General features: G+C 41.9%; 1 protein-coding gene across 3 annotated transcripts in view; it reads right to left on the bottom strand.

Moving 5' to 3' along the window:
- Window positions 1-6,880, bottom strand: part of STRADA (STE20 related adaptor alpha) — a 27,416-nt gene extending 20,536 nt beyond the window's left edge. Inside the window, exon 1 of one of the 3 annotated variants that reach the window (XM_045985282.1) lies at window positions 6,780-6,880. The gene's annotated coding sequence lies outside the window, so the exon portion shown is untranslated. The remainder of the gene's footprint in view (window positions 1-6,779) is intronic. The other 2 variants (XM_045985283.1, XM_045985285.1) reach the window with 2 other exon arrangements.
- Between the last annotated feature and the right edge of the window lie 3,496 nt (window positions 6,881-10,376).

Consider the following 10,376-nt stretch of genomic DNA (forward strand, 5'->3'; position numbering starts at 1 on the left):
AAAAAATATATATGAAAGGGGAGCCTGGGTGGCTCAATCAGTTAGACATCAGACTCTTAATTCGGCCCTGGTCACAATCTCAGGGTTGAGAGCAAGCCCTGCCATCAGGCTCTGTACTCAGTGTGGAGTCTGCTTCTTCCTCTCCCTCCTCTCTTGGAGGGAGTGCTCCAAGAGAGCATGCATGTGCGCTCTCTCTCAAATAAATAAATAAATAAAATATTTAAAAATGATAAAATATGTAAAAAAAAATGTATAAGGTAACATCATAGTTAGTAGTAAAAAGAATTAGTGACTTGCCTCTAAGAACAGAAGCGAAACAAGAATGTCTGCTCCTATCACTTCTGTACATCATTGTACTAGTGGTCTTGGCCAAAGCAAAAAAGAAAAAAAAGAAACAAAAGGCAAACAGATTGGAAAAGAAGGTGTAAAACTCTTTATTCATAGACAACATGATTGTGTATGTAGAAAATTCTAAGAATTATACAAAAAAATTATTAGATCTAAAAAAATGAATTTAGAAAGAAGCTCAATTACAAAACCCAATTGTATTTCTATATACTAGTGAAGAACAATTAGAAAATGAAATTTTAAAAAATGAAACTATCTATAATACAAACAAAAACATAAAATAATTAGGAAATTTTTTTGGTTTTTTTTGAAGATTTATTTTTTATTTTTTTATAAACATATAATGTGTTTTTATCCCCAGGGGTACAGGTCTGTGAATCGCCAGGTTTACACACTTCACAGCACTCACCATAGCACACACCCTCCCCAATGTCCATAACCCCACTTCCCCTCTCCCAACCCCCCTCCCCCCAGCAACCCTCAGTTTGTTTTGTGAGATTAAGAGTCATTTATGGTTTGTCTCCCAGGAATAATTTTTTTAAATTATGAATAAGAACCTGTATGTTTAAAATTATAAAACATGGCTAAGAGGTATTAAAGATAAGCTAAATAAGAGATATGCTATGTTCATAGATTAGAAGACTCAGTATTGTGAGGATGTCAACTCCCTCCAAATTGATGTATGGATTCAGTGCAATCCCAATCAAAATCCCAGCAGACTTTTAAAGAGAAATTGATAAACTGATCTTCAAATGGATATGGAAATACAGTGGACCTAAAATAGCCACAATTATTTTGAAAAAGAACAAAGTTAGAAGACTTATATTACCTGATTTCCAGACTTACTTACTTACTTACTTTATTTATTATTATTTATTTGACAGAGATCTTAAGTAGGCAGAGAGGCAGGCAGAGAGAGAAGGGAAGCAGTCTCCCTGCTGAGCAGAGAGCCCTGATGCGGGGCTCGATCCCAGGACTCTGGGATCATGATATGATCCCAGCACCCTGGGATCATGACCTGAGCCAAAGGCAGAGGCTTTAACCCACTCAGCCACCCAGGCACCCCTCCAGACTTACTGTAATGCTACAGTAATCAAGACAGTGTACTTTGGTCTAGCACAGATAAATGGATCAATGAAACAGAACAGAGAATCCAGAAATAGAGGTATGTATGGGCAATTAATTTTCAAGAGAGGGGCCAAAGTAATTGCATGGAGGAAAATAACCTAGATACAACTTAATATACATTCAGAAAAAATGAACTTTCACCCTTGCCTTATATGATACACAAAAATTAACTTGAAATGGATCGCAGAAGTAAAGAAAAAGTTGAAACTACTAAGAAAACAGGAGAAAATCTTCATGATGTTGGGGTAAGAAAAATAATTAAAAAAAGAATACCAAGAGCAGGAAATAAAAAAGAAAAATATAAACTTTATGAAAATGAAAAAATTTTGCCTTTGAAAGACACCACTAAGAAAATAAACAAGTTGGGAGAGAAGTGTGTGTGTGTGTGTGTGTGTACAAAACATTTTATATACAGAATATTTAAAGAACTTGTACAACTCAATAAGACAACTCATTTTTAAAAATGGGCAAAAGATTTGAACAGAAGAATAGGAATGGCCACTAAGCACAAGAAATGATGTTCAACATCACTTGTCATCAGGGAAATGTATATAAAGCCACAATAAGATACCACTATACACTTACTGAAATGACTAAAAATAAAAACTGACAATACCAACCATTGACAAGAATACTGACCAACAGAAACTCTCATTCAATGCTGATGGGGATGCAAACTACTCTAACAGCCACTTTGGAAAATAGTTTAGTAGCTTCCTGTGACCACTAATTCTGCTCTAGGTAGTCTACTCAAGAGAAATGGAAATATATGTTCACATAGACTTGTACATGAATGTTCATAACAGCGTAATTCACCATGGCCTCAAATTGGAAACAATCCAAACGTCTATCAACTGGTAAGTGAAAAAACATAACGTGGTATATTCACAAGTGGAATACTACTCAGGAATAAAAAGGAACAAAGTACGGATACATACAATATCATGTTAAGTGAAACTCAGACGTAAATGTACGTATTCATATTCATGAAATTCTAGAAAAAGTAAAACTACTATGACAGAAAGCACGTCATTGGTTGACTCGGACCAAATTCAAAGAGACACACAAGAACTTTTTGGGTGCTGGAAATGTTTTGTAGTTTGATTGCATTATAGTTACACAAGTGTATCTGTCAAAATTTAACAAACCATATACTTCATGTAGGCATATTTTATTGTAGGTAAATTGTATCTCAACAAAAATGACTTTAAAAGTAAAATGACTAAATAATCAGAAACACTTTTCAAGAATCTAGAAAAAACCCTTGCCATGTTTCCTTTTTTTTTTTTTTTTTTTTTGAGGTGGGTTGGGGTTTTGAGGGATTGTGATAGTATATAGTATAGCAACGGGAGTGGGATCTTAATCAGATATGCAGATTTCTTGGAATCCTTGGAACTGCTTCAGAGAAATCAAAGCAATGGTTTTCAATCCGGGGCAAGAGGAGACCTTTTAAAATCATCTACATATTTTTATCAAATTGCATGTATCCTCACCCCTATCCTAATCTTCTTATAGAAGATCATCACCATGTTGAGAATCATTTATCCTGGCATGAAATAGTAAAAATATTGACCAAGTTAAAAAAAAAAAAAGATTATTAGAGAGCACATTATTTAATAACATTAAACACAAAGCACCGTGCAAAAGAAATTTAAGAGGAAGCAGGGTCCTTATCCATATGTAGTCTACAACAGAAAGAATATAGAATATTAATGATATTCTATACATTATATAGATATATTGTTATATATTATATATAGATATATCTATAGATATCTATAGATATATAGATATATTATTGTATATTATATAATAATATAATATTAATGATAAAAAGATGATTTTTATCTGCAGAAGGAATTGTTTATGCTCTGGGAAAATACTGGAAATAGAAAGTAAAGTCAGTCTCCAAACACTATAAATTAATAAAACCTAAGAACTGCTCCTAGACTACCCACACCAACAGCTTCATTAATTTTCTAAACATGAGCTCCCAAACCAGGATGTGTTTCAAATTAACTCATGTAGTTATAAAAACCTATGGGTGCTCAAACTCCCACCGTCAAAAATTTTTAATTCAGCAGGTCTGGGGAAGGCATATGTAGAAATGAGCAAATCCTTACAGTGTTCAGCAAAGGGAAAAACAGTTACTATTACCTGGGACAGACCTGGGTAGTTTCATTGCAGGGATGGAGCTTCAATGTCAAAGAGGACTTAAAGAAAATGGGAATTCCAAGCATAAAATAGTATTAGGTGCTCATTTTTAGTGCTTACTTTGTTTTGTCCACATGTGTATCTCCCAGTTTCTAGACTAGTGCGTTTCACGTAGTAGGCACTCAGTAATGTTGACTGACCGACCAAATATACTGAGAAGTTACGTCAGCCCTTTGCATAACCAGTTATAGAAGCACAACTCCAGATATATGAGAACAATGAAGAGGCCTTATGTGCATGCTAGAGAATGCATTTTCTGCACCAGGCAATAGGGAGTCACTAGGTTTTAAACAGAAAAGTGACAAACACAAACAGTGGTCTAAGATAGTGTCTCTCAAACTTTATAGTGCATTCACAAAATTTGAGGATCTTGTTTAAAGCGCAGATTTTGATTTAGAAGGTCTGGAGTGGGCCTAATACTTCTAACAAACTCCCAGCTGATGGTAACCCTGCTGGTCTGTGGACCATTGTATTGACTAATGTTTGAGAAGCCTTGTTCTAAGAAACATTCTAAGGAATATTAATCTGCAAATGGATGAAGAATGGGAGGTGAAAAATCCCCAGAGGAAGGAATGCCAGTTAGAACACAATTACAGTGGACCATATTTGGGGTGATAAGAGCTTGTAGCAGAGGGAATGTTAAGAAATAGATGGGTAGGGGCGCCTGGGTGGCTCAGTGGGTTAAAGCCTCTGCTTTCGGCTCAGGTCATGGTCCCAGGGTCCTCGAATCGAGCCCTGCATTGGGCTCTCTGCTTGGCAGGGAGTCTGCTTCCCTTCCTCTCTCTCTGCCTGCCTCTCTGCCTGTTTGTGATCTCTGTCTGTCAAATAAATAAATAAAATCTTTAAAAAGAAAAGAAATAGATGGGTAGGGGATGAAGGAAAAATAAAGAAATTATATTTAGTTAGTTAAGACACCATAAATCATCTAGCCCATCCAACACCCTTTAGGGGAAGAGCTTTTACAAACCCTAGGATGTAAGGTTATTTAGCCTCTGCTTGAAAACTTCCCCTGCCAGAGACTCACTGCCTTATCATGGAACCCATTCTACTTGTGGACAACTCTGGTGACTCTGATTTTTTTTGTGCCCAAGTAACTGGGAAAGAGTAGTGTGTCAGCAACAAAACAGGAAACTCAGAGGTGGAAGTGGTTCTGGTGGGAAGATGAGTTCGAGTTTTTAAATCATGTTGAGGTTGAGAAAATAGTTCTATATCCCAAGTGAGAAGATATAGCAGTCAGAAAAGTAAGACTGATGCTTAAGAGAGATGTTAGAGATGGCTATGTGGACTGGAGAGTTAGCAGCCACAGCTATACAGTGACAAATGAACTCAAGGAGAAAATGGGGAGAAAAAAGGAGAAGGCTTGGAAACAAGCCTTGGGATAAGTCCGTATGTCGGACATCATGCTTAAAGGCAGGTGGGAAATGGAGTCCGAAGGAAGAACTTTAAAGATTCTGCTTCCCCTCTTGGACCACTTGCACTCCCCCAACCTGGTTAACTTTGACCTGTCATTCCCTACTACTCATCTCATGTACCCTGTGCTACAGAAGTCCTCCCTGGCCACCATTCTCCCCCCAACCCCAACCCCACACCTCTGTATTCAACCCTTAAACCTACCGCAATGTCAACTGCTAAGTGCATCTTATACACTATTGCATTCCCAGGGGCTGCGGTGCCCAACACATAAGATGGGCATTTCTTTATCTGTTATATTGTTAATAGCAAAAATAATAAAAGCAGCACGCACTTATGGTGAACTTACTATACGCTAAATGCTTCACAGAGATCGGCTCACAGTAAGTAGTATCTTCCTCATTTTACAGATCAGCGCTTAAAGCTTAGAGAGGTTAAATGCCCAGAATGACACAGGTAACTGGTAGACCAGGTAGATGTGTTCCAATGCTTGGGCTCTAGAAACCAGAGTGATTACGGAGAAGTCTAGAGAGAAATGTCAAGACAGTGTCTGCAAAGATACATGATGACTGACCACGAAGACATGGCCTGATTATAGACAGTGTGGCCGACCAGATGTCAAATAGAACAGAAGAGAATTGGTTTACCGTGCTCTATTTCTTTTTTTTCCTTTTCCCCTGTTTCTGTCACTGTCTTCCTAAACTTCTTCTATGTCTGGGGTTGCAACTACAAACACTGCATGTGAGTTAACGATACTCTAAGAAACCTGGCTGAAGGGTGGGGGAACAGACTTTACAAGTTCAGCACTGTAACTAATAGCCGAGTAGGTAACCAGTAAGACTCGGTTTCTTCAATTCTCAAGAATAAGAAACAGTCTTGGGTGTCTTTAGACAGTATGAATCATTAAATGGAGAACTGTCCTCAAGCCTCAAATACATACTGAATTACGGTTCTACTTCAACAGGTATTATGCAGTAAGAAAAGGACCAGTTCGAATGGCTTTTCCTCTTCGGGGTAAGTCGAGTTAGAATATGCTAGGTTATCTTAACCGAAGGCTGGGCGGAAAAATTAGTCCCCCATTTCCTGGAAACTTGAACAATTTTATTTAACCACTCCCCTTCCCTCGCGCTCACTTCCCTCCCCCCACCGCCCATCGCCACCCCAAATCTACCGTGGGCACTGAAACATTCTTGGAAAACAACAGGACACTTAGAAACTCTTTGTTTTTGCTGATTCAAGGAGTCACCGAAATCTCTCAAGCTTGATTCGCTGCCTGTCCAGACTGGGATGGATGGGAATTGGGGTTGAGGGATGGGGGCGGGAGGGTCAGCACAGCATCGGCCACCTCTTTGGGCAGGGCGGACTGACACCTGGGCCCCAGGTTGCCCACCTAGGAGTCAGGGGGAAAGATGGGTACGGAAAGCAGGCGCTCGCCTCTCTCGCTCGGCAACTCCGCTCCGGCGTCGCCCGGGCAGGCCCAAGCCTATCCTGCTCTCAGGCTGCAGCCCCTCTCATTGCGGGAATCGAGGAGGACGGGGTGAAAAGGGACCCATGGAGGGCGAGGGGGGGGCCGGGATGACCGATCTGACGAAGGCCCGCCCCTGAGGAGATGGAATCGGCGTCAGGGCGGGAAGGGACTGGTCCCTGGAGCGCACCAGGCGGCCCCGCCAGCCCGGTACCTGGTCCTGGAGTTAGCAAGCAGTCCCGACCCCGTCTCAGCTCCGCCTCCTTAGTTTAGGGCCGCGCCGCCTGGCCGGTTGCTGGGGGTGGGGGGAGGTACGCAACGTGCCATGCGCAGTAGCGGGATCGGGGTAGGGCTGGTGGAGGAGAGCCCCGCCCCGCCCCGCCCCGCCCCGCCCCGCCCCGCCCCGCCCCGCCCCGCCCCGCCCCGCCCCGCCCCGCCCCGGCTCCTTAGCGAAGCGGGTGGGGAAGCTCGGTCCTCCGTTCCCCGCCCGGCTCCCTCAGCGCCGGGGTGGGGCTGCTCCCCAGTGCGTCCCGCGTCGCGTCGGGTGCTCGGGCACCCCCCCCCCCCGCCCCCGCAGGCTCCTGGCACCGGCCGCTCTTCGCACCGGCCGCGCGGGGAGGGCTTCTTCGGTTCTAAGTCAGCTCGGTCCGCGCAGCGCGTTCCTGAGGGAGGGCACGCGGTCTCTAACAGAAGGGGTCCTTTTCCCCAAAAGTGCGGAAGCCGAAGGCGTAGCTTGGCCGCGGCGGGGCCTGCGGGGTCACACAAGGGCTCCCAGGAGCCTCCCCGCCGCAGCAGCAGGAAGGAAATAGGAGGATTTCAATAGTGAAGAGAAAGGGGGGACTAGAGGAAGGCAAACAAACACTGGCTGATGACTTGGCTACTTCAAAATAATTTTTTTTTCCCATTTTGTGTGGTAGGACTTTAGTGAAAAAAGCTGTCTCGCACTTCTCTTTGAAGGCCTCCCAAACGCTCCTGCAGCACCAGACTGACAAGCTGCGAAGAGAAAACCCACTCTCCGGGCTTCAGTTTCCTTACCTGTAAAAGGAGTAAAACAGGAACTTTCCCCCCTTCTTCTGGATCTTTCTGTCCCTGGATCCTTCCTCGTGCACAAGTCTGAGAGGCCTGTGCTGCAAGCCCGAGCCGAGTTCGTGCTGGGCTCAAGAGAAGATGGCAATCAAGAGGCTCCCTTGTGTGGGCCTGCGTCTCTCCCTGCGTGTCGGGCTGGGGCGTGTGTCCGAAGTTGGAGAGATCCCACCAAGGAGCGAACACTGGCTCTGACCCGTGACACAGATTATTTATAGTGACCCAGCTTCCAAGATGGGAGAGAAGTTCAGCTACGTGCAAACGGGCAGAAATATGTGAATGTGAACGTAAACTGCCAGTGACTCAGGACCTCATTCAATTTCACGTACATCACTTTGATCTTATCCAGTGCTTTAAGTTTCCAAAGCAGGATCCACACTTTTCTCTCGTTTTCAAAATAAGTGGCTCCTCTGCGCAGCAAACGGTAAACAACAGCAAGATGGTAAAAATGGAAGTAAAATTCTTGGCGATGTTCTTTAGAAAAAAAGACCTTCACATGTGGTCTTTGGAATTGAGGGTGCCAGAAAGGTCAGTGCCTGAAAAGATGCCAAATGATGCAGCCACTGCTATGGGGAATTTAAACATGGAGGTTCTTCCCAGCCCACTGGCCCAGCTGCCATGTCATTCTCTAAGTGGATGTTAATCCGTCAAGGTGGCTGAAAGGTCTTGCCATCTTCATGACTGCCCACAAATGCTGGTTAGAGAAACCTTTGGCCCAGCTTCTGTTGTGACTGTTTCTAGAAGCAAATTTCCATTCACTTTAGTCTTCCTTGCAAACGGACCTCCTAAATCCAGTTAACTTAGAAAACCGGTGTAATGGAAGGTCAACTTTCAGAGTTTACAAAGACTCCCTGCTTTGCTTTTGACTTGTGATGAGCAAGTTTTGCTTTCAACTCAAAGCATCCAGTTTAAACTAAATTCACTGGCCTCTTCAAGAAACCATATAAATTGTCAGAAAGGTAAGGTAAAACTAACTGCCTAGAATACTCAAGTGAGGGAAATGCTTGTATGATGTTTGGTTTAGTAAAATGGGCAGGATTATTTAATTTGTAGAATGTTTTATATGTCAAAGTGCGTTCGTTGTACATGTTGTCTGTTATATCACAAGGGGGAAGAGTGGAGAATGCTCCCTCACAGAGGAGGGAACAAACTTGTTCAAGCACTAGGACAGCACCAGGGTCTCTGCTACAAACCCAGGGCTCTTTCCTAAAGCAGAAAACTGGCTTTTAGCTTCTAGCTTTGCTACAAACTTTCTAAGTGATAGTTACATTTAAAAAAAAAATGATGCAGAAGAAAGTGATACAAGCTTTTAAGTTCAAAAGGTGATAGGAACTAATTATTTAAAAAGGCCTGGGTGTCTTAAATAAAAGTCACCCTATTTGGATAAAACCAAAGAGGTGAATTTTTAAAAGGCAGTTAATTTTATTTGGTAGTTAATTTTAAAAGATGAAGGTAAGAACAAAATATCCATTACAAGTGATATAGTAGATGCACGTTTCTGCCTTTCAGAAGAAAAAAGTCCGTTTTATTCTGAAGTTGGTATTCTCAGTTAATGGAGTTGAGAAGATAGCATTCAACTTGTCCAAGAATTAAAACATTACACTTTCTTTCAAATACAAATAAATCTTTTGCTGATCACCAAACTCCAGAAAATAAGGAACATCATACTTTTCACTATTGTTTTAGCAGCGTGTCATAAAAGCCACTCCTGTTGGGTGTAACTGCCTCTTCCCTTTTATATCCTTTCAAATCATTCAAAATGAGTAGAAACAGAGACAATAAGGATAAAGAATCTGAGATGATAAAGTTCAGTATTTCACCCATCCCACCAAAACCAACAGATCCTTTGTATAACACTGCTCTAAATAATTTTCATGTGCCTATTCCTATTGTGTGGGGGACTGAGAATACCAATCAATGTTTTTCTTTGGTCTAAGTCTCCTCTAAAGAAGTTTCAACTTCTAGTGCATGACAGGAAAAGGTTCTATCACTAAGGAAACAGAAAGGTATCACTATTCCCCCAACGCACATTCCAAAGTACCCTGTCACATTTTGCAGATAAAGTTAAGAGAACCCTGAAGGATCTGCTTGGTTTCCACTGGGAGAAAGGAAAGCAAAAGAGAATAAAGCAAAAATGCACCACTTGGAGAACAGTCCCAGATGATACCTCACGTGTTTAAAGTGCTGTAGTTTATGAGAGAACTTCACACATATTATATATCTCTTCGTGCTAACCTACCTGTGAGGTAGGATGAAAACAGTTACTATCCTTACTTTGTAGGAAGAACAGAACAGAGAGTCAAGGAGTTTAGTGACTTGCCCAAAGTCAAGGGCTTAGTATTGACTTTGCTGGCACTACAGCCAGGTCTTTATCTTCCAGTCCAGTGCCTGTTTTGTGCTTGCTAAGGGCCAATGCAATGCAGAAAAGGAGGGTTTAATGGTTTTCCAACGTGTGACAGTCAACAATATTCTCTTCTCATTCATGGGAGAGATAATGGTGTCTTAATTAAGGAGGCAGACTTTGGGGAGGAGCCCATTAATAATATATAAACCTCTAAAAATACAAAACATTCTAAAAATAACCGGTAACAAACTAAAGGATTATTATCAAGGTCAATCTTTGAAGGAAAAGCATTTCAGCGCTGACTTCTTTTGAAAAGAAAGAACGTTCCTTTGGGCTTATACTCTTGAAGGGCAACCCCAGAAAAGTAAAGGCGGCACTCTGAGG

This window comes from Meles meles, chromosome 18 (genome assembly GCF_922984935.1).
Source record: "Meles meles chromosome 18, mMelMel3.1 paternal haplotype, whole genome shotgun sequence".
Lineage (NCBI taxonomy): Eukaryota > Metazoa > Chordata > Mammalia > Carnivora > Mustelidae > Meles > Meles meles.